General features: G+C 46.2%; 1 protein-coding gene across 3 annotated transcripts in view; it reads left to right on the top strand.

Moving 5' to 3' along the window:
* The window catches only part of CELSR2 (cadherin EGF LAG seven-pass G-type receptor 2), a 116069-nt gene that overhangs the window by 12517 nt on the left and 81898 nt on the right, over window positions 1-21654 (top strand). The gene's annotated exons all lie outside the window — the stretch shown is intronic.

The raw sequence follows: 21654 nt of genomic DNA, 5'->3' as shown, positions 1-21654 counted from the left end.
AATCAAGATAGGCGAACCTCCTAACACCCGTGGTTAAAGACTGAAAGGTGGAAGTAAGGCTAGGCAGGGACATTTCATCAAGTTTGTTATGGTCATGAGCAGGCAAAGAAAAATGTTTCAAAAATGTGCAGGCACTCAACCTTGATAGGAGGTTGAAACCTTGTGTATAGCTTACCGTGGTGTGTGGAGCTTCCGCTGGGAGCTAAAGTAAAAGCAGTAGAAATGGTCATTTATGTTGGCAACCTTTGCACCAATCCTGCTTAATGCCAGCTGATAGCTGCCACATAAGAAGAGCCTGCTGGATCAGGCCAATAGCCTATTTAGTCCAGCATCCTGTTCTTACAGTGGCCACCCATATCTGTCTGGGGGAAACCTGCAAGCAGAATCTTAGCCCAAGAACACCTTGCCCTCCTGTGGTTTCAGGAGCTAGCATCCTTTCTCATTCCTGGATGGATCTTCTCATTCACAGGTACATCATCCCCCAGAGGGGTTTTTCTTCCTGTTCTGCCAGTTCCCCACAATCCTGACTTACAGCCTTCTGCTTTGAATTGCCACCCACCTGCGTAAGACAAGGTGTTCTGAGCCGTGAAGCTGAGTTTTCTGGGGTTAACGTCAGGAGGAGTCTAGCTATATTGGCGGGAGTGAAAATCCCAGAGCAGTCTGGGCAGCTGCTAAGATCCTCCATTGCAGGGCAACCTAGGATAGTGTGGAGGTGGGGGGCTGACTGCAGATAATGCACTCAAGCCACCTGCTCCATCCTTGGACCTTTGAGAGCGGGCTCCCTTTGATCTGGGCTCCGTGGGAGAGGCTACCCTTTCAACATTTCATGCAGTCCCTCAACTGTGTCTGTGGTGTTTAGCATGGGGGATGATGCTGATTTAAAGGTGCAGAGATGTGACGGATTGGGGGGGGGGGTTTAGAAGCCAAGGGATTAAGCATTCCTTACTGCAAGGGGATTAGGGTGGTGGGATAGCGGAGGCGGATGAGATGAGACACAAAATGGGAAGGAGCAGATCATTGGCAGTAAGCTGTTGGGGAGACATTAACTAGGTCAGAGGCTCAGAGGGCGGCAGGTCCTCTTGAGCTTTATGCTCTAGAATAGGGATGGAGAACCTGTGGCCCTCCAGATGTTGTTGAATTATTATTATCTATTATTAACTCGGGGACGTGGGTGGCGCTGTGGTCTAGAGCCTAGGGCTTGCTGATCAGAAGGTCAGTGGTTCAAATCCCTGCGACGGGGTGAGCTCCCGTTGCTCGGTCCCTGCTCCTGCCAACCTAGCAGTTCGAAAGCACGTCAAAGTGCAAGTAGATAAATAGGTACCACTCTGGCGGGAAGGTAAATGGCATTTCCATGCGCTGCTCTGGTTTCCCAGAAGCGGCTTAGTCATGTTGGCCACATGACCCGGAAGCTGTCTGCGGACAAACGCCAGCTCCCTCAGCCTATAGAGCTAGAGGAGCGCCACAACCCCAGAGTTGTCCGCGACTAGACCCAACGGTTAGGGGTGCCTTTACCTTTACCTATTATTAACTTGGTTTCTTACTTGCCCTTCACCACAGGGTCCCAGGGCAGGTTACAACAATCTAAAAGACAGTATTGAAACCAGTTTAGAACAAATACAATGGAAAAGAACAGGATGGGTCTTAAAAATAGGTATCTCAGGTGTCAAAGGTCAGGGTAAAGAGGTATGATCTTGCAGACATGACACCTCTGTGGGGAGGATATTCTGTAACTTAGGTCTGCCGTAGAGAATGTCCTCTTCTGAGCTGCCACACCCTGAATATCTTGGAAACATACACAGAAGTAGGACTTGATGGTTTCCCAGCCGACACTTCTGTGCATTTTGCCGAGGAAAAATCTGCATTGTTGAACTTGGATATATGTTCTTGATTGCAAAAAAAGCATAGAAGAAATGGCTTCTAGCCAGTCTCTGAGCCATGTTTTGCCTCCTTGCAGAAAAAAAGACTTTTGACCTAAAATTCTAAGGGCACGTTCCAGAAGTGGGATAGTTTGCAGTACTTAGCTCTGTGCTTAGCTCCTTTGCTCTTTTCAGCCACATTTGCATAGCAGGACTATGCTGATGGACACATATTAAAGGCATGCAGCTCTTATTAAGGGGATTGGATGCGATGCTGGATGTGATCCCAGTTTAACACATGTGCACCGTATTTCAGCCACCACTTATCCTCCTGCAGCCCACATGGCTGATGAGGACCACTGTGGGCTGTGCACTTTGCACTTTTCAACTTTGGCTGCCTGCTTCTACTCAATATGCTATGTCTTATGTTCCGACATGGTTGCCTAGTAATTAAAAAAGCACATTCAGAGTGGTTGATGCCAATGAAGACTCAGATGTCAAACTGGTTGTTGCAGTCATTGAGAAGGGCATCCCATGGAAAAAGGACCTTTCTTTTCTAGAGACCTGTCACATACTTCTGCTTGGATGACTCTCTGAGAGTGCAGCACCTAGATAAACAGCTTGGTTTTTTGCATCCCAGGTAGATACATGTTTAAACAACTGCTTTGGGGGTAATTTGCGTAAACAAATTGATATGCCAATTGTGTGGCATGGGTGCATTGAGTTCAGCACATGTTGAAATTGGCATGTTACTGTTTTGCCATGCACTCTGCTCACAATTCGATCCGTGTTTCCTACGCTACCTACGTCTGCCAAATCTGTCATGGCATGACAAATTTGGTTATGTTGTAAGCTGCGCATGGTGATGACAGCTTTGTCTCATTCTAATGTCTTGCTCATTTTGTATGTGTCTATTGGCCCTTTGTCCCAAACAGTTCCAAACAGTCTTGCTTTTTTACACCTTAATCAACGGCACTGGCCAAATAATTGATTTATTCTATCCTTTAAAAAGAGGAGATTTTGCCCAACTTGAGGTAGATATCATATCTGCCCTGCCCTTGAAGGTGTGCTGCAAATAAATGTGATATATATATTGTAGGATCTTTAATAGCTCTCTTTATCCCACTGCCTCCGAATGACTTATTTCCCCTAAAGCTTTCTACTGCTAGGCTTTGAGTTACTGGTCAGCTGTCTTTTGCTATTTGTTCTGCTGTTTCTTCATAAGCTCTACATGAACTGTTGTAATTCATGTTCCCGTCTGCTGATTTCCCATGTCCTGTATTTGACAGTTAGCCATCTCTTGGGGCCAATTCTCACTGTTGCTTCCTCTCTCCTCCCCAGGAGAGAACAATGACTGTGTGGAAAACAGTACTGTATGCAAAATATAAGGCGAAAATGGTGGCATGAGTAATTCATTTCTTCTTCTTCTTCTTCTTCACACTTGTGCTAGGGAGCTGGTAGATTCCCTAGATCTCAGTCACGTGTACAGGGAGGAGAAAATGGACTTGGTTGTGGTCATTCGCTTATTAGGTTTTATTTGCTGTTTCCTCTATTATCTATACAGATTAATCTATGTGTGTTGGAAAAACAGATACAGATTATCTGTGTTGGAAAAACTTTAGCTTCCTATTTGGGAAAGTGAAGCAAGCGGAGGGTATCACTTGCAGGTTCTTGTCTTCTGAATCTGAGCAGTTGCTTTTCTCACTTCAGGGCAGTGGCAAGCAATGTTGTGACAGGTTCAAAAGGGTCTAAGAGCGGGCTGGTTGCCTTTCCCTGCACTTGAGCGCTTTTCTTTATGTCTTTCGGGCAGCTCATAAAACATGGACTGGATTCTTGGATTTCTTTTTTTCCTTTTAAGACCCTCCTTTCCAGTAATGACTCCCGCTTTATTTTGTTGCAAAGCTTCTCTCCTTTGTAGTCCTTTTGATTACAGAGCTGACTAAGATGCTGTCAAAGGTGCAGGCCCTGTTCCATGAAGAGATCGTGCAAAATGCAATTCTCCTTTTCCATCACTCTCCTCATTTACAAGCCCAGTTTTGTATCCAACAAAGTTATACGCAGAGCAGGCTCCTTGGCATTGATGAACATACGTGTCAAGTCCATTAATTTCAGCAAGTCTACTTTGCATGTGACTGACTTGGCTACAACCTGCAGACTCCCCCCAGTTTAAGCCCTTTGGAGATCCATCAGAATCTGTGGTTATTTTGTAGACATTCGCTTTGGGCCTGGCAAGGAGGACTCAGCCTGGCTCATTGGCTGCTTCATACTGCAAACTCAGACCCTCCAAGTGTTCCTATTTTCCAGGGACACCCCTGATTTAGAGAAGCTGTCCCGGTTTCTGATTTGATCCCGGAATGTCCCACTTTTCCATAGGATGTCCCTGTTTTCATTGGAGAAATGTTGGAGGCTATGGAGTTATCCAACCCCTGAGCGGTCTGAAGGCAATCCTGTACAGTGGTACCTCCGTATAAGTCCACCCCGTCCAGCATCCATTTCAGTGGACATCCACAGCAAACCCGGAAGTATTGGAACAGGTTACTTCCAGGTTTGCCGCTTGCACATGCACAGAAGCACAAACCGCTCTGTGTGCATGCGCAGAGCGGCGCTTTGTTGAGCATCCTTTTCGTCAAGCTTCCGGGGCTCTGGAACGGATCCCAGACTCAAAACAAGGTACCACTGTATAGGGAAGTTTTTTTTAAAAAAATATTTAATGTTTATTATGTTTATTACATATGCTGGAAACTTCCCTGAATGGCTGGGGCAACACAACAGTAAGATGTTTGAAGTATAAATAGTAAAATTATCATTATGGAATGGGACATCCCTGTTTTCATCACAGAAATGTTGGAGGGTATGCAAACTGTTATTGTGCCCTTTATTCAAATAGGAAGCAAATCAACCCTTAGGAATGGGACCTGGAGCACATTTGCAAACTCTTAAAGTGCAGTGATAAAGCTTCTGCTGGTGTCACATTCTGTGTGAAAAAAATAATTGTGTGAAGATAATCTGGTGTTCTGGGAAGGAGCTCTCAGGGTCAAACTAAACATGAGTTAAGCACAGGTTGGAATTGTTTCTCTTTACGAAAAGCAGCCACAGCAGGGCCCCTGGTCTGGATCAGGACCATGGAACCATTTTCCTGCTGGAACTCCCTCTGGAAGCTATTTGCCCTTATTTAATCCCCACCCCCAGTTGGAGTAAATAGCAGCTGGGGGTGATTTCTCTGCAGGAAAATGGTGCAGGAAGATTAAGCCCCTTTCCCCCATGTCGTGTTACTGATCCCAATGGGTGGGGGGCATTTTAGAGAAAGGAATATGGTCAATTTCAACCACCTGCCTTAAAGAGAGGCTTAAAGTCATATGTACATACGATGGAGCCATCTACATTTGCAGACAGAAGATGGCATGCAGGGAAGCCAATTCTACCCCTGCCATCCTCTGTCAGCTGGCTGACTCTATGTGTTGGTTGTTCATCCGTCCTGCTGCTCTTGCGCTCCTTTCTTGGTTGGCTCACAGTCAAGCTTTGGTGCTTCTTTCGAGGTCTCTCTCTCTCTCTCTCTCTCTCTCTCTCTCTCTCTCTCTGTGTGTGTGTGTGTGTGTGTCAGAGTACCTGCTCTGCCTCCTAGAAGTTCCTGCCCTTTGTGCTGGCGCCCTAGAGGTAGGAAGCCAGGAAAGAGTCGGAGCCATCTGTGACTTAGAAAAAGAAGAAGTGTGGATGTGCACTCCCTGTGGTGAGCCACACAGTTGTTCCTTGTAGCTATTTCTCTGCGACAGTTGACCTAGTGCTAAGTCCTTAGCCCTCTTGCCCCCACCCCCAATTCTAATTCAGTCCACTGTTGAAATCTGTCTGGATAGCAGTAAGAAAACTCAATGCCGAAGGGATTTGCACATTGCGTTGTTTCTGCCATATGTTTGTATTCGCTTAATGCGGTGTGGGATTGGCCATGCACCCCTTCCCCAGAGCGGGGAGTTAAGCTGCTCAGACAGTACCGTTCCATTGGGGCTGCCCCACTCTTTGTCACCCAGGAGTTGCCAATGAGGCAGCTTCCCTCTGCCCAGCTTCTTTGCTTCGTGGAATCAAATGATTCCACAGCAAATCAGTTGCTCCAGTTCAATTTGCACAGTGGTGAGATCCCTGCCAGTCAATGGTTTGAGCAAATAAAGCCGGCTTCCCACCCATTGCTGTGTTTGCCATGTACCTAATAATTTCCTCCCATTTTGCTCTTACCCATTCCATCCCTGTAGCTCTCTAGGAGCTCCTTAGTTAATGCTATATTGAAAATTTGTCCCATTTAAAAAAAAAATTCTCCATCAGTTAATGAGAAAAGTAAGCGCTTTTGAAAATTAACAGAAAGGAGAGAAATGTTTGGTGCAACAGTATGTTAAGCTGAAAACCCTGCAGCCACTGAAATTCTAAAGACATTCTCAAGTGACCTGAGAAAGAGGCAGAACGGAAGCCTCTTAAGCAGGAGAAGAAAACTTTCAAAGAACTGGAGGGCATGTTTTGGCAATGGCAATGGCTGCAGAAGAACGAGGCCAATGGAAAGTAAAGCTCCTCAATTCTCACCAGAAGAAGAACTCTGCCACTGATTTCCTGCGGGTAGTTTTGGCAAGTTTCAGTAGCTTACCTCTCCCCCACCCTGCTTAAAAATAAAATAAAAAAAGGGTTTGAGATAAGGTTATCCAAACACTGATGCCTGGAAAGTCACTAAAGACTGACAGTGATGCCAGTTTAGGATTCCAGGCACCTCATGTATGCCTTCAGTGTTGGATGAATGTAGGAAGGGTGTGGGTGTGCATGTGGCCAGAGAGCTGGACTTGCCAGGCAGTAGAATTGCCTAATTTTGTACACGATGGGCCTCCTGCATACTATCAATAGGGGGATTTTTGCAGTGTGCAATTTCTTCCCACCAGCCCTGCACTGTTGGGAGAAGCCCCACCTCTCCAAATGTTTTCCTCTGCAGCAATCACACAGAATTGCTCTTGTGGCACAGAATTGTTGCTGTGTATTGATTGTTTCAATCTTCCTAAGTAATCAAAAACTATTCTCTACCTTCTGAGCCATGGCTGTTGTTTTGCCATCTGAAGGATCGCTCAGACAGATTTGTCTACCCATGTATGTGCTTCTGCCATTCTTGCTTGTACAGACCCCATTTGTGGACTAATCTTAATTGCTTCTGCTGACTCCCTTTGAACCTAGATCCCTAATTAACCCACGTCTGTGCCAGGACGCATCTTGCAAATTCTGCAACCCTCTATCTCCCTGGATTTCATGCTTTGCTCTTCTAATGGGATTCTGCCTCCCCCGCACCCAGTAGCAAATCCCCTTGATTTTCCCACAGTTTCTCCAGACAATTACAGGGTAGCATCTGGGGAAGCTGGCTTATCAACAGTGCCTTAGTGGCATGCAGTTTCCTCAGTGTCATGGCATGGAGAGAGTCCAGCAGCACACCAGGGTCATGGAAAATGAATAGAGAAGGCTCTCAGTCATGGCACGGGCTCTAGGACTCATCTATCTTTGGTCCCATATGTGAGGCCGATGTTTTCTGGGCAGCTCCAGACCTCCCCTTCAGAGTTATAGGGGTAAGGAAGAAGAGGGTCACTCTCAGAGCATAGTGCATCTCATCAGTGACGCTGATCTGGATTCAGGAGGTCAGATGGCAACTGGGGGAAGGGGGGAGGCCATTCAGGATTGCCATGGGCTTGATGGAAGGACTGGAATTGGTGCCCTGTGTATGCTGCGATGGGGTGATTGATAGATAACAAACATAATAGAATGTCTTGAATGTGTTAGGACAATGTTCTGAGACTTTTGGGCTGGATTCAACTCGCCAAGGACTCCTGCTAGCACAGTGGAGTCCCTGGCGGAGGAAGGGGGGTGTTGGGTGCGGTTCACCCTGGGTGTCATCCCTGAGGGGGGTGACATCACCGCCCTGCCCCCCCTGGGACGCTTGCCGCTCACCCTGCCCCCATAGCTAGCCCCACCCCTGGGTGCACAACATGTGCGCTGCTCCAGGTGCCAGAGCAGCTAGTTCCGCCTTTGAGTGGAGTTCCCTTCTCTCTCTCCCCCCCCCCCCAAATCTCCTGTGGAGGGTCATGGAAACTCCCAGATCAGAATGTTGGGAAGAGATGGGAGATGGTTCCACCCGGCAAGCAGAAATGCTTACAATGGTAGAACTATCGCCTTAGTGTGATGTCGAATTCCACCTTCAGTTTTCCACTATCCTGGTATCGACTCCTGTCCACCACAACCACCCTCCAACCATCTCTGATTCTTCCTTTACCTAGCTGTAAGTCTGGCGTGAAAGGCTTTCCTTCTTCCAACAAGGTGCAGCCTTTTGGCAGAAACGAACCGGGAAAGAGAGAACGAGATTGCTGGAATCCCAGCTAAGGCCTGAGAGCGGCCTGGAGAGCCTGGAATGTGTTGTAGGTGGGCAGCAGAAGGGCTCTCTCCCGAAGGAAAGCATCGCCCGGGACCTCTGCCAAAGAGCATGGCTTTTCCTTCATGCCTGACAGGCAAGCTGGGCTCCAGCCGTTGCCATGGCAGCTAGTACCCTTCACCAAACAATGTGGGGAAACCACATGTAGATTTTCTGCTGGAGCTTTGGCTGCAGCCAGGCAGATGGCTGGGGGTCTCTTGGGCGGATGCCACCCAAACCCACATCGCAGCTACACTGACACTTTGGCCTTGGGCTTCCTGTATATATTCCCACCCTCCCTCAGAAGTGCAGCCCCCGAGCTCTCTTCCCTCACCCCTCTCACCCCTCTAATACTCTGTGTTTCGGTTCATTTTCTGCTGGCAGCTTGAACAAGGCAGAGCGTAAGGGGCACAAAAGTTTCCCGTCGAAAGAGAAGGGATTATCAGCCACTCCTGTCTCGAGTATTTGAGGCACGCATTCTCCAGCTTGAGAGCCCTTTAGCTGTTACAAGAAGAACAGCACTCCTGAGTCCGCTGTTTGCAGATATTCATGGTCCTTTGCAGGATCAAGAGGATGGGGAGCAAAAAAGGGGGTCCTCCAGGTTGATCTAAAGGTATAGTGTGTGTGTGTGTGTGTGTGTGTGTGTGTGTGTGAGAAAGAGAGAGAGAGAGAGAGAGAGAGAGAGAGAGAGAGAGAGAGGTGGCGGCAGTAGTGAGGGAGCTATCAGAGGTGAGCTAAGAGCTGAGTGCCTAAAGGCTCCTTCAGACTGGTGGTTTTTGTGGGTGGGTGAATGTGCCCTAAAGGCTCATCCACACTTTCTTTCTTTTTCTGCTCATTTCTAGGCATAGGTCTGTGCTTTGAAGCTCTCATGGAGGTGTTCATTGATGCAAAAATTGTGCATTAGTGAGGGGATTTATACTGGACTGCCCACACATCACTCTAGTTAGTAGTTGTTCTGTGATGCTTCACCAATACTATTCCATTATTGATGTCTGGGGAAGGGGGCACTCTTGCACTAGAGCGCAACAAAAGTGGGACAAAAAAATATAAATTAAGCTTAAGGATTTCGGTGGGAAGTTGCAGGATGTCCACTGACCGGTAACAAAGCAGCATGACTGTCCTGAAACTTTTGCAGGTGCAAACAGTATTGAAAGTGGGGCCTTGATACCCTCATGACCACAGATCACAATGACTTCACAGTCAAAAGAGCATTGGGAAGGACCCTAAATCAGGAAATCAGAGCTGAGGGGCGTATCAGAGCCAGGAAGATTTTGTGGCTCAGGCAATGACTCAGTCCAGAGAAGGAAGCTCCTGTCCAGGAGAACCCATTTACCAGTTTGAATGACTGAGATCTGGCCACAGCCTGAGAATATTTCACTGCCTGTAAAGTTTTCCTATGCCACAGTTCTGATAGCTCATCATGCAAGGCTTCTGCACACAGAACCAAATGTTCCCGGTTTGACCCCCCAACAACTCTCTTCCACACTTCCTCTTGTCCTGCTGCTTTACCCTGGGGAAAAGCACTCCTTAGTGCTCAATCAGAGCAAATGGCAATTTGGGGTTTTTTTGCGGAATGCTGTTTGTTCCAGTTTAGAGCTAAAGAGTGAGTTTTCCCTGGGAAAGAAGCAGTGCAGCGGAGAAACTACTTGGACCCATGCTTTCTAGGCACAGGACATGTAGAAGTATGAATGAGCCCTAAGGGCTCATAGACACTTACCGGTACCTTTGCTCCACATTTTTAGGCACAGATCTGCACTTTAACACTCCTTGTCTGAGCGTTGTTGTTTTTTACCCCCAGCGCTTACTCCACGAAAACCTGCTCTTTACCTCTGAATTGGAGCAAATGGCAGTTCGCAGGAAACCTGAATTACGGTTTGTTCCGATTCAATGTTAAAGAATAGGTTTCCCTGCAGCATTTTTTATTTTTTTAAAAAGTGCTCTGACCCTGACTGGGAAAACGCATACCTGTGCCTAGAAAGCCTGGGTAGGTGTGGATGAGCAGAACCATGTTTATGATTCTTTGAAAGTGAACTCCCAAAACATGAGCCAAATGCCATTGAAAAGGATTTTGGCCTGCATCCTCTAATCTTGGCAGAATTTGTATATCATGTACCAGATAAATGGGTATCTATTCTGGATACTGATTTTCATGCCACGCTCTACAATTCTATGATTTTTTCCTGCAGAAATGGTGCTGAGGCTCTTGTCCTCTTCCTAGCCTAGCTGGCATCCTGCACAGATGGGGAGTTTGCCCGATAAGCATCTAGGATGTCATGAGACAATGGAGGGATGTGGCTCATCATCATCCACTTGCCTTGGTTGCCCTCACCTTTTTCTCTCATCCCTGACAGCATCCGATATGCATTTAAGTTCAGCTGCCATGTGATGGCTGGGGTGGTTGGGTTTGACGTAGTGTTGGCAATGGTGGGGAACCTCAGGCCCATAGGCTTGACTATTGCCTCCTTCCAGCCTAACTGGCACTTGGGATTCACCACAGGCAGCATTCCTCAGCAGCCCAACCCTGTATCCTCCTCAAGAGCTTCTGACTATCTAGATTCTAGAACGTTTCCTTGATCAGTGGCAATGCCTCTTGCTTGTCTGGACAAAGGTGTGGGGAAGTGCTATAGCTCAGTGGTAGGGCATCTGCCTTGCATGCAGAAGGTCCCAAGATCAATCCCTGACATCCCCAGGTAGGGCTGGGAGAAGACTCCCTGTCTGAAACCCTGGAGAGCCATTGCTAACAGTGTAGACAATACTGAGAAAGGTGAACCAATGGTCTCATGTAGCATAAAGCATTTTTGTCTCTCTCTGTGTGTATGTGTTTGTGACGAAGCCTCCTGATTTGTTGTATGTCTGGAATGTAGCCTACTGTTAAAAAAAAGGTAAGGGTAATCTCTGTTGCCCTGCACACTTTTGCCCTTGGACCCATTCACCATTGGTGTGTAAGCCCCTGGAAGCTTGTCCATGAGAGAATGCCACCTTTGGGCTGCAAAATGTGTCCCAGAGTCACTTTTAGAGTTCGAAGGGACCCCGAAGGCCATCCAGTCCAACCCCTTGCAATGCAGGAATATTTCACCCAATTTGGGGCTCGAACTCAGAACCCTGAGATGAAGAGTCCCATGCTCTACCACCAGCCAGCGTGGTGTAGTGGTTAAGAGCAGTGGACTCGTAACCTGGTGAAACGGGCTCGATTCCCCGCTCCTCCACATGCAGCTGCTGGGTGACCTTGGGCCAGTCACACTTCTTTGAAGTCTCTCAGCCCCACTCACCTCACAGAGTGTTTGTTGTGGGGAGGAAGGGAAAGGAGATTGTTAGCCGCTTTGAGACTCCTTCGGGTAGTGATAAAGCGGGATATCAAATCCAAACTCTTCTTCTTCTAAGCTATCTATTATTGCCTCAGGTCATGGTCCTACTTTGGATTTAGGGAAATGGATTGCTTAGATTCATAATTTTTTTTTTTTTTTAAGGGGAGAGCTGTGTCATTGGTGATGTTGGCAACTTCTGAGCTTGTGGGTTCTATCCAATGTTAGTTGTTCTCAGGACACTGAGAGTATTAATTATTGAAATAAATGCACATGACGAATATAGGCCCCTCAATTTCAAAGGGTCTGTGTTGAGCAAGACATAGTTGGGAACAACCCCATGCCGTCGCAGGAGCTGGAATAAACAAGTATTTGAAACAAAACCAGGATTTCCCTTTTTAAAGAAAAATATAGCAGAGTGCTTTTAAGAAGGTTCAGTTTCCTTTGAGTAAATGAACTCTGCTGTGAACAACTCTCATGACTCAAATAATTCACAGTTAATCATTCAAGAATCTATAACTCATTAATTTGTTAATGTGCAATTAATTCACTGCGTTTGAATTTGTAATGCAGAACTCCTTTCACTTCAATGCAGCCTTTAATGTCTTTGAGTCCTTTGCATTGGGAAGTCATGAATTACGAACGAGTAGCTTACAAAACGCTCTGCGGGCACCTTTTCCACTGTGTACCTGCCCTTTGCTTGTGACATACTATGTTCTCAATTGCATTGCCCATCTTGCAGATGCAGGCATGTAGGTGGGGGAACCTAACTTTGGGGGCAGGAACTTTGGAGTCTGTGGCCTTTTGGCTCCCGTCATCTCTGTTTCTGTGAAATAAATTAATCACTTGTGTGCTGCTTGACACACCTTATAGAATATGAGCTTGAATATCTCAAAATGTGTGGGGCTTTGATGCTTATGTTGTGGAGGGAGCACATGCCCTAGTGAGTCAGGACATTGTGTTGTTTACTCATGAACAGAGCTACCGCCATCCATGTATTACTAGCTCAATACACAAGGGGATTCAGACTTGGGGCATCTTTAAGGGGTCTGCTCCCTTCTAGTAACCAAGCACCTTAGGTCTGAGAAGCCAGCTCACAGGGGAGACTGTGTGCAGGCAAAGCTCTTTCATCCATTTCAGATTTGGAGATTTATTAATTGATTCAAGGTAGATCAGCAATTGCATAAAAATAAATTAAATGGCAATTTTTAGCTAGTTCTAACTCTGATACATTTCCGAGGTTTGTTCCAGCAGCTTAAATAGTGGAGAGTATCATGGAACATAAAGTAGGAATCCATGGGACCCATCATCTTGAACAGGGTTGGGGAACTACAACTGCCACCATCTCTGATCATTGGCCATTGGGTTGGGGCTGATGGAAGTCGTGTTTCAGCACCATGTTTGCTACCCTTCCTCTGGGCAAGTGAAGTTTTAGAAAAAGACTGAGCAAGGAGGGACATGATAGAGGTATTTAAAATTATACATGATGTGGAGAAAATAGATCTCTCTCCCTCCCTCTCCCTCCCTCTCTCTCTGTCATAATGCTAGGACCCAGGAGCATCCAGTGATGCTGGCAAACAAAAGGAAACTTTTCCTCACGCAGCACAGAGGTTAAACTATGCTATTTGCTCCAGAATATGGAGTGATGGCCACCAACTTAGACAGCTTTAAAGGGGGATTATACACATTCATAGAGGATGAGACTATCAATGGCTACTAGTCATGATGGCTCCCACCCCCGCTCAATTTCTCCCAGCAGTCGTCCGTTCTCTTCATCTACTGAGCCAGTCTGATTATCCATAACTTCAGAACTGTTACCAACACCCTCCAGTGCATCCTTTCCACTGGAAGATTCTGTCTCCATGGTAGTAATGACATCGGCAAGGGATGCATCCCCTCCAGTCTTGGAGTCCCTGGTCCCCTGCTCTGCTGAGCCTGAGGCCTCCCCGACTGTAGCTTCCAGAGCCGCCGGAGGAGTAGCCTCTACTTCTCCTCCCTTATCCGCTCCCGCCGCCGCCATCTTCCCGCTGGAAACAGGTTCTCGCAGGAACTCCTGCCGGAACTCTCACAAGTTACTTTCAGTGGCTCATACTTGTCAGATGGGCTCAGATGCCCATGCTCAGTAAATACTTCTGGGGCATCTGGGTAGCACTAAGATAAACTCTGGTGCGAATTAAGAGCTCCCAATGAATTCTAAATGCATTAATTCAAGCGAACACATTGCTGTCTTCTGTTTTCCACCAATGTTTTAAGGAGCCAATTGCCTTTGACTTGCTGTCTTCACTTTGCCTCTCTTCATTTTTCTCCCATTTGTCTCTGATCACATGGATATGTTTTTGAATTGGATTCCTTGCATTTATCAAATAGGAAGTGTTCCTTAAGTTTGTAGTGGAGAGCCAGTGACCCTCCATATATTGTTGGACTCCAAATCTCATCGGTCCCAGCCAGCATTGCCAGTTGTCAGGAATGATGGGAATTGGAGTCCAAAAATAGCTCTGTGTCTGATAGAGTAGTCACCCCTCGTTTATAGAACTGAAGCTTTCACAGTCCTAGGCAGGGTGTAATGACTTGAGATTAAGTAGTTAAGAGTGGCAATTCAATGATCCTCATTAGTCTTCAGAGCGACATCACTGAGTTAGAATAAGTCCCATTAAACACAGCTGGCCTTGCTTTTGAGATAACATGCATAGGATTGCACTCTTAAGACACATAATACTGTGCATTGGATTTGAAGTGTTAAATAACTTGTGACTAGGCTGCTGTGTTTTCGTAGCTTAAATATTTGATGTGTTATTTTACTTAAGCTGAGGACCAGCAACCTGTTCATTCTGCTTGATAGCAAAGAAAGTTTGCTATCAGAAGTCCGTCTGGGGATACATATCACCTTGTCTCTTTTTGTCTCTTATTCTTGAAGATGACAACTAGCTTCTTAAAACAATGCTTAGAGTGGAAGAGAAGTAATACTTCATGGTGCAGTGGTGTAGTGTAGTGGGAATGTAGGCAGAAGACAGGCAAGAAAGTGCAGCTCTAAGACTTTTCTCAGAGCAGGAGTGATGCTGCCATCTGCCAGGGTAATTCATGGGTCCTCCTTGCTCTGGGAACCAACTGAGGGGATAATGAGGCTTTCAAGTTTAGCTGCTGTTTGTGACAGTTTAGCATAGACTCTGTCATAGAGGAAGTTGGAGAACGATGAAAATAATCAGATAGAGGCTATGTACTTCTTTCCTACTTCATGCTATCAGTTTAAATCTTTCTTTGAAAGCTTGTTTGCATTTCTAATTGAAAGCTGAAGGCTGTATTTTGGCCAGCTGCAGATCTTTTGTTACAGCTCAGTGTACAAATGTAACTTATGCAACTAGAAATGTTCAGCGGTGCTTATTCTGGGTTGGCTGTGCATAGGATTGCAGACATGCCACATGGCTGATTAGAGGTATGAAACCAGGTCTCCCGGCCAAATTCCAGCACACTAAATCACAACACCACCCTTTGATAGGTCGCTATTCTATGCACTTCAACCCCCAGCTTCCCAGGACTGACCCGTTCTCCTCAGTGGAAGCAGCGGCATGAGAATAGTCAAATAACTGGACTAACAAGCATACTGCAAAGAAGAAAGAACATTGGGTATTGCAGTAATTGATACAAATAACATACGTTGTTTTGTATTTTCAGTATTGTTTCTAGAGGGGTAGCTGTGTTAGTCTCTAGCAGCAAAAACAACAAATATATTCTGCCACCAGCTTTTCTGGACTACAGTCCACTTATTCAGATGCATGGAGTGAGATCCTTTTGCATTATCCAGTGCAGCATTAAGTAACTGTTCTGTTGGTGCAATGATTTCCATTTGTGCCACAGGACTTTTTCTCCTCTCACTATGCATGCCTTATGCCTTCTTCAGGTTGGCTCTGGAGGATTTTGGGAACCCCTGGACGGTTACTTAGTGCTGCGCTCGACAAAAGCCTTAGCTGTCGGGTATATAATGTGAAAGGGCTGAATTGCAGTACATGAAGAAGTTCAGTTTGAGCACTTGTGGACTGAACTGAGACAAATGCTCTTTTTTTGCACATTATATGTGTTAATTGGCTTACCAATTCCAGGATGCCTGTTTTTGTGCATTATGTAATTATCAGTCTGTACTTTCCTGCCTTATATTTCCCCTTGACCTCAGTGTTTACAATCTACCCCTACCAGCCCAGCCAACCATGTATATACCTGAACTGATGTCACTGCATGCATCTGATGATGTAGTCCATGAAAATTTAAGCCATAATAAAATCGCTAGTCCTTAAGGTGTCACAAGAGCCTTCCCTGTTTTCATTATTACTGTCACCGTCTTTGCTGTTTATTAGTTTGTTCAGTCACAAAATGCAGGTAAGCTGCAGTGTCCCTTGCCCTCTCTGAGCTGGGAACATCATCTTTGCCAGGGGAGGTGCTGAGTGTAGCATTGCCAAGTCTGCCTCTTTCCCTTTCTGTGTCTCAAGGAAAAAGTCCAGCCCCTCTAGATGCTTTGTTTAGTAGTTGTTACCATGGAAACCCTAAAGCTATGGTGAAGCAGCCATCTTTTCCTGGAAGGTGGGCGGGCTGCGGGAAGAAGTGTAATGAGAGAGAATTCCACTTCACCTTTGTTCTCTGACAGGAGGGTCTCAGTTTACATGACAGTTCAGCAAAGGCCAATATTGTGGACTGTCAGCAGAAGAGTCCTCCCATGTTCGGGCAACTGTGAGGGGACAGTGGCTCAGAGTGGTTTGCCATGAGGCTGTTTTGAGATATTCCTAGGGTGAAGAAAGCAGAAAGCTCATTTTTGCATCCAAGTGGAAATCTGTCCTCGGCGGTCATAGATGCCTTACGCTAGGCAGTTTGATTAGCTGTCATGTAGATCTTAGGAAGTATCATGGGACTGTCTCTCTGGGTGGCCTGCCTGCAGTTGAAGGAAGTGAAGCACAAAAACTCCAGGAAATGGATAGTGTCGTATTAATTCTTGCCTGCCTAACAATTATTAAGTCTTGTTTAGATGAGGATATGAGCCAAGAAGAAATCTCTGGACAGTTTAAGAACTACCATAAAGCATCCATGGTTGATCAGGCCACACATAGGATAGGTAAAGCCACCCCACACATCAGTAGGGAGGGTATTATAGAGCCTCATGTGTATCAAGGAAGGGGGTGTCTGTGAGGCAGGGAGCTACCAGGAGCACTCAAGTGTATAGTTAGCATTAAGCAACCACAAAAAACAATTCTTCTTGCTACCTGAGCATCTAGGGCAGGGGTAGGGAACCTATGGACCTCCCCATGTTGCTGAACTTCAACTCCCATAATCCCTGACCATCGGCCATGCAGGCTGGGGCTGATGGGAGTTGGATGCTAACACCATTTGGAGTGTCATAGTTTCTGGACCCCAATCCAAACTACTGTTTTTTTGCATGTCCCAGGAGGCCAAGGAAATCACCCATTTCACTGGAAGGATGCAATCTGGCTTTCCAGTGTAAGTTGTGAAATAGGCAATTTAGGAGTTGCTGTAGAATGAGGGGAGTTTCTCATCTCCGCCCAGTTGTACATTTTCTGAACTGGATGGGAAATAGATTCTCTATCTGCTTAGCAGAAATATTCACTCAACACCACAAGGATGCTGTTTTCAGAGGGAAATAGAGCTTAATTACTGTTGGTGTTGTAGTTATTATTATAATTAACTCCAGTTGGCTCAGCATAGTCATTACACTGTTAAGTATTTATGCACCAACCAAAATTCCCTGGTGGTGTTCTCTTATTACCGGGGTGCTGGTCATGTGTAATACAGTTGCAAGGTGAGGGGGGCAGAGATTCAGGTGCTGCCCGCACAAGGCATTGCTTCCAGAGAGGAAGGCTGAGGCCCTATGCATGGAGCAAACAGATCCAAAGTACAGAACAGCCATGCACTAGGTCTAGGATGAGGCAGTTTGAGGGTTGGTCATTGAAAATGACTATATTCCAGTGTGATCTAAGGGTGGGCAAGGGGGATTAATCTTGCTTCAGAGCAGGAGTGGGCAACCTTTGGCTCTCCAGATGTTGTTGAATGACAACCCCCATAATTTCTGACCATTGGCCATGTTGGCTGGGGCTGATGGAGTTCTGCAAGCTGTGGAGGGGCGCAGATCCCACGTCTGCCACAGGTTCTATTCCTTTTATCAGGTTCAAGGAAAAAGTCCTGAATCAAACAATAAGAGATGTGTTTATAGATAGGAAGAACACAGCAGTCCTTTACTCTTGGGGGCGGGGAGGGCGTGCCACCTCATTTGAACAGATCAGTGCTCACTTTCCAATGGGGTGTCCTAGACAAAATATTAAATCCCTCTTTCCTCCATACACCTTGACCTGTAGCTCCTTGCCATGGCTTGTCACTGTGCTCCAAGTGAGTTCCTTCACTTTGCTGGCTGTCAGGCTGTGGCTTTCTACTGGAGAGCCTTTGCTCCCTCCCTCCCTCGCCCGTCCCTCAGCATTTCTGTGAATTCCAAGCTGTGTTTTTCCCCCCAGATGCAAATGTATTTCTTTGTATATAATGTATGACTTACTGAGCGCTGTCCCTGCAAAGTGCTGCCCCAGGCAGCTGTTCAGATGCATCTTATCATAATGCTGAATCTAGACTAGACTCTTAACAGCCCAGGGACCTCTCAGCGTTGGGCTTGTTAATCCTAGTGACCCACAGTTCTAGCCCATTCTTACATCTTATCCCACCCCCCCTCCTGCAAATATATCTTTTCATTTTTGTCATGGAAGCTTGTTCGCTTCTTTTAATTTTCCTTTTGCTTTTGACATTTTGAAGTGCCTTCAACTGTCACGATGATGACAAATGTCCTTTAAAAAACAACAGCACCCATCCCTGATAGTCACATCTCCACAAGCATAAAATCAGGAAGGAAACATTACAGAATTGGCAGTTAACTAGAGTGCAGTGCCAACATTAGGAGAGGTTTGGGGTGGAAGAGAGCAAGTAGTACATAGTCATTCCATTTTTGGGGGGGAAGTGCCTTGATTTCATTCCAGTAGCTGACTCAAGAGAAGTAATATTAGTGTAAGAAGGGCATAGATAGATAGATAGATAGATAGATAGATAGATAGATGGATGGATGGATGGATATCCTAAGCTCCAGGGCAGTAGCCATGTTGTCTGTCTCAGTGAAAACAACAGAGAGTCTTGTGACACCTTTAAGACTAACAGATTTATTGTATTATAAACTTTCATGGGCTAGAGCTCATTTCTTCAGATGCAGGAAGGTATTATGCAACAGATAGAAACTTGGACTTTTCCTGGGATATAAAGATTTACAGAACTGTCTGGAACTGCCTTACCAGCCTGTTACTGTCTGCCTTGCCTTGTGGCAGCTCTCCATGGTTTCAAGGAGTCCGTGTGGCATAGTGCTTGGAGACTAGAGTTCAAATCCCCACTCAGCCATGAAGCCCACTGGATTATTTTGGGCCAGTCAGTGCCTCTCAGCCTAACCTGTGGGTGAACTGGATTTCTAATGCCCTTCCTCTGTAGAGAACCCCAGGCCTAAGAAGACTTGTGCGACATCCTTCGTTGTCTTCCAAAAGAGATTTTAAAAGTTTCTAAACTCCAAATCTCCTAACTCCCCTCCCCGGATCACAGTGCTACAAGCAGCAACCATCTGGAGGTTAGTTCCCACAGAGGAAATTGAATCAGTTTTGAGACAGACAGAAATGCATGATTTTCAGCAGGAAATAAGAGATGAGAGACGATGCCACTTCCGAAATGCACGAAAGCATTCAAGAAGGACAGCCTCATCAGTTGGCACATAACGTAAAACAGGCTTATCTCTCATAGATGGTACTTCCTGAGTTCTGCAGCTTCACGGCCACACCAACAGTGGCAGAGCTATGTGTTTAAACCTTGATTTGCCACAAAGAGAAACCAGGATGTCTGTGTGTCCCCCATCCCCAGCAAAAAGGGCATATGAATGAGTGCAAAACCCTCTGCAGCCTGCTTCTGCTTCTGACAGCTGGGCTCATTTCCAGTATCAGAGCCTGGCTATGAAGCCATGGCCTGGGGGAGTTTGGTGCCCCTCACCCCACCCACTTTCTTATTAAAATGAGACCCTTTAACCTTCATTCCATGCAATTGTGGCAGACCTTGGTTTATACACACGTGTCTGCTTCTGCCACACATTGTTTGGCCCTCCACCCCCTTCCCTCCTGGAATTTTGTTAGCAGCATGTAGCTAAATAATTGCAGGGTTTCATCCACATTCAGTTTGTAAGGCAGAAGCTGGTGGAATGGGCCTCAGCAGCCTTAAGATTCATTTGATGGATGGCATTAAGCAGTTGCCAGGTAGAGGCTGCCAGCCGGCAGGATTCTGAAGCTTCTGCCTTTACAGATTCTTCCATCTTTTCTCTTGGACTAAATAGCTGGATTCTTTTAGTTCTGCAGATCTTCATTTCTTTGTTGGAAACATTTTTTAACAGAAAAAGTTCTCTTTCTCCTCCTTTCCAGAAGTTCTGGCTCTAAGACCCTTGGTCTTCCTCCCCCAAAGATGAAGTAGTAGCATTATTTTCATCTGTGGATCAGAAGTTTAGGCAAGAGGTGGGCAAACCTCAGGCTTGCCTGGTTTTCCTATAACCCAAAGATCTACCAACCAGAGACAGGTGCAACACTTAGAATTAGAAAACCCCAAAAACAGGAATTTGGGAAAAAATGAAACAAGGTGCTAGGAATTGGTTTTCAGTACCAGAACTGGACTGATCCCATAGTCCTTTCACACAAAAGTCCATCCCTGATTCGTTTTCTTCAAGATGGGAAAAATCATTTTGTTATTCCTCCTGAGAGTTGGAAGTCCTTGTTGATCCACTGCAAATCGCCCAGACATCTACCAGTAGATCCCAATCTACCTTCTGACCATCCTACTGGAAATGGGATCAGCATCTTAACCCCAGGCTACAGTGCTGTACTTACACATTTGGGAGCAAGTCTTACTGAGCTCTGAGTAAACATGTATGGAATTGTGCTGTAAAAGTGCCTCAGGTGTGGATAGCCCAAGGCAAGGTCACCCAGCAGCTGCATGTGGAGGAGCGGAGACGCGAACCCGGTTCACCAGATTACGAGTCCACCGCTGTTAACCACTACACCACGCTGGCTCAGAATGCTCAGTGCAGAGGCTGTTTCCCTTCCTACAGCACAGTTCTGCCCCAGCTTAGCTATATTTCTAGTCCAGGCTTTGAGAGCTGCTGCTCTGGGCTCCTCTTCACTTTGTGCCATGCACAGTAAAATCTGAAATACAACTGAAGTGTCTCTAATCGAAACCGGATGGGGGTTGAGACACTTTCCCAAGGGAATTCTTCAGTGTGTGTGCAGGGGGGGGGGGGAGGCAGGTTTCCAGGGATAGTTATAGCTCCTGGCATCTACTCAACCAGTGGATTCCTGCCATTGCTGAGATTAAAGCAGTTAATTATTGACAGCATTTGATTAAACTGGAGGGCTGGACAGACCAACTCCATCCTGCTTTGAAAGCAAGAAGAGAGAGAGAAGCCTTTCTACTAGGGTCTAGGCCAACATCCTGATTTTTCTCTCACCTGCTGCAGGGCAGAAAGCAGTGGTAGCTACCTGGTTTTACCTGGGCATTTCCTCTCCTTGTTTCTGGCGAGCAGCTGGTCTCTTCTTCAGCGTTCTTTGCTTTTGGTTTCATATTCTAGGAGGTGGAATGGACTGAACAGATAAGAGATGGGAGACATACCCCCCCACACCCCCACACCCGTGACATCTGTATGTGTGAGAGGGGGGAGGCATTGCATTCATTACTGCTTAATTGGTCATGGGAGCTGATAGTCCTGAAATTGTATATCTTCTGGAGAAACAGCTTTATGGCATCTTGTACTCACCAAGTCTTTGATTTGGTAGTAGGTAGTCATTGCTATTGTTGTTATAATTATTATTTTGTGTTTTATTTTCCCCCCCAACAGCACCTATGTGCTTAGCACTTTACAGAATTGCATAAGCAAAAAAAGAAAGGCCCCAGCTATGTGCGCGCACATGTGTGTGGTTAGGGTGGTGTTGTACCTCTGTGTGTGGAATGTTGTTACCTGGTGACTTGCCAGTTCAGT

This window comes from Lacerta agilis, chromosome 6, assembly GCF_009819535.1.
Source record: "Lacerta agilis isolate rLacAgi1 chromosome 6, rLacAgi1.pri, whole genome shotgun sequence".
NCBI lineage: Eukaryota > Metazoa > Chordata > Lepidosauria > Squamata > Lacertidae > Lacerta > Lacerta agilis.
This window is presented reverse-complemented; position numbering and strand designations above follow the sequence as displayed.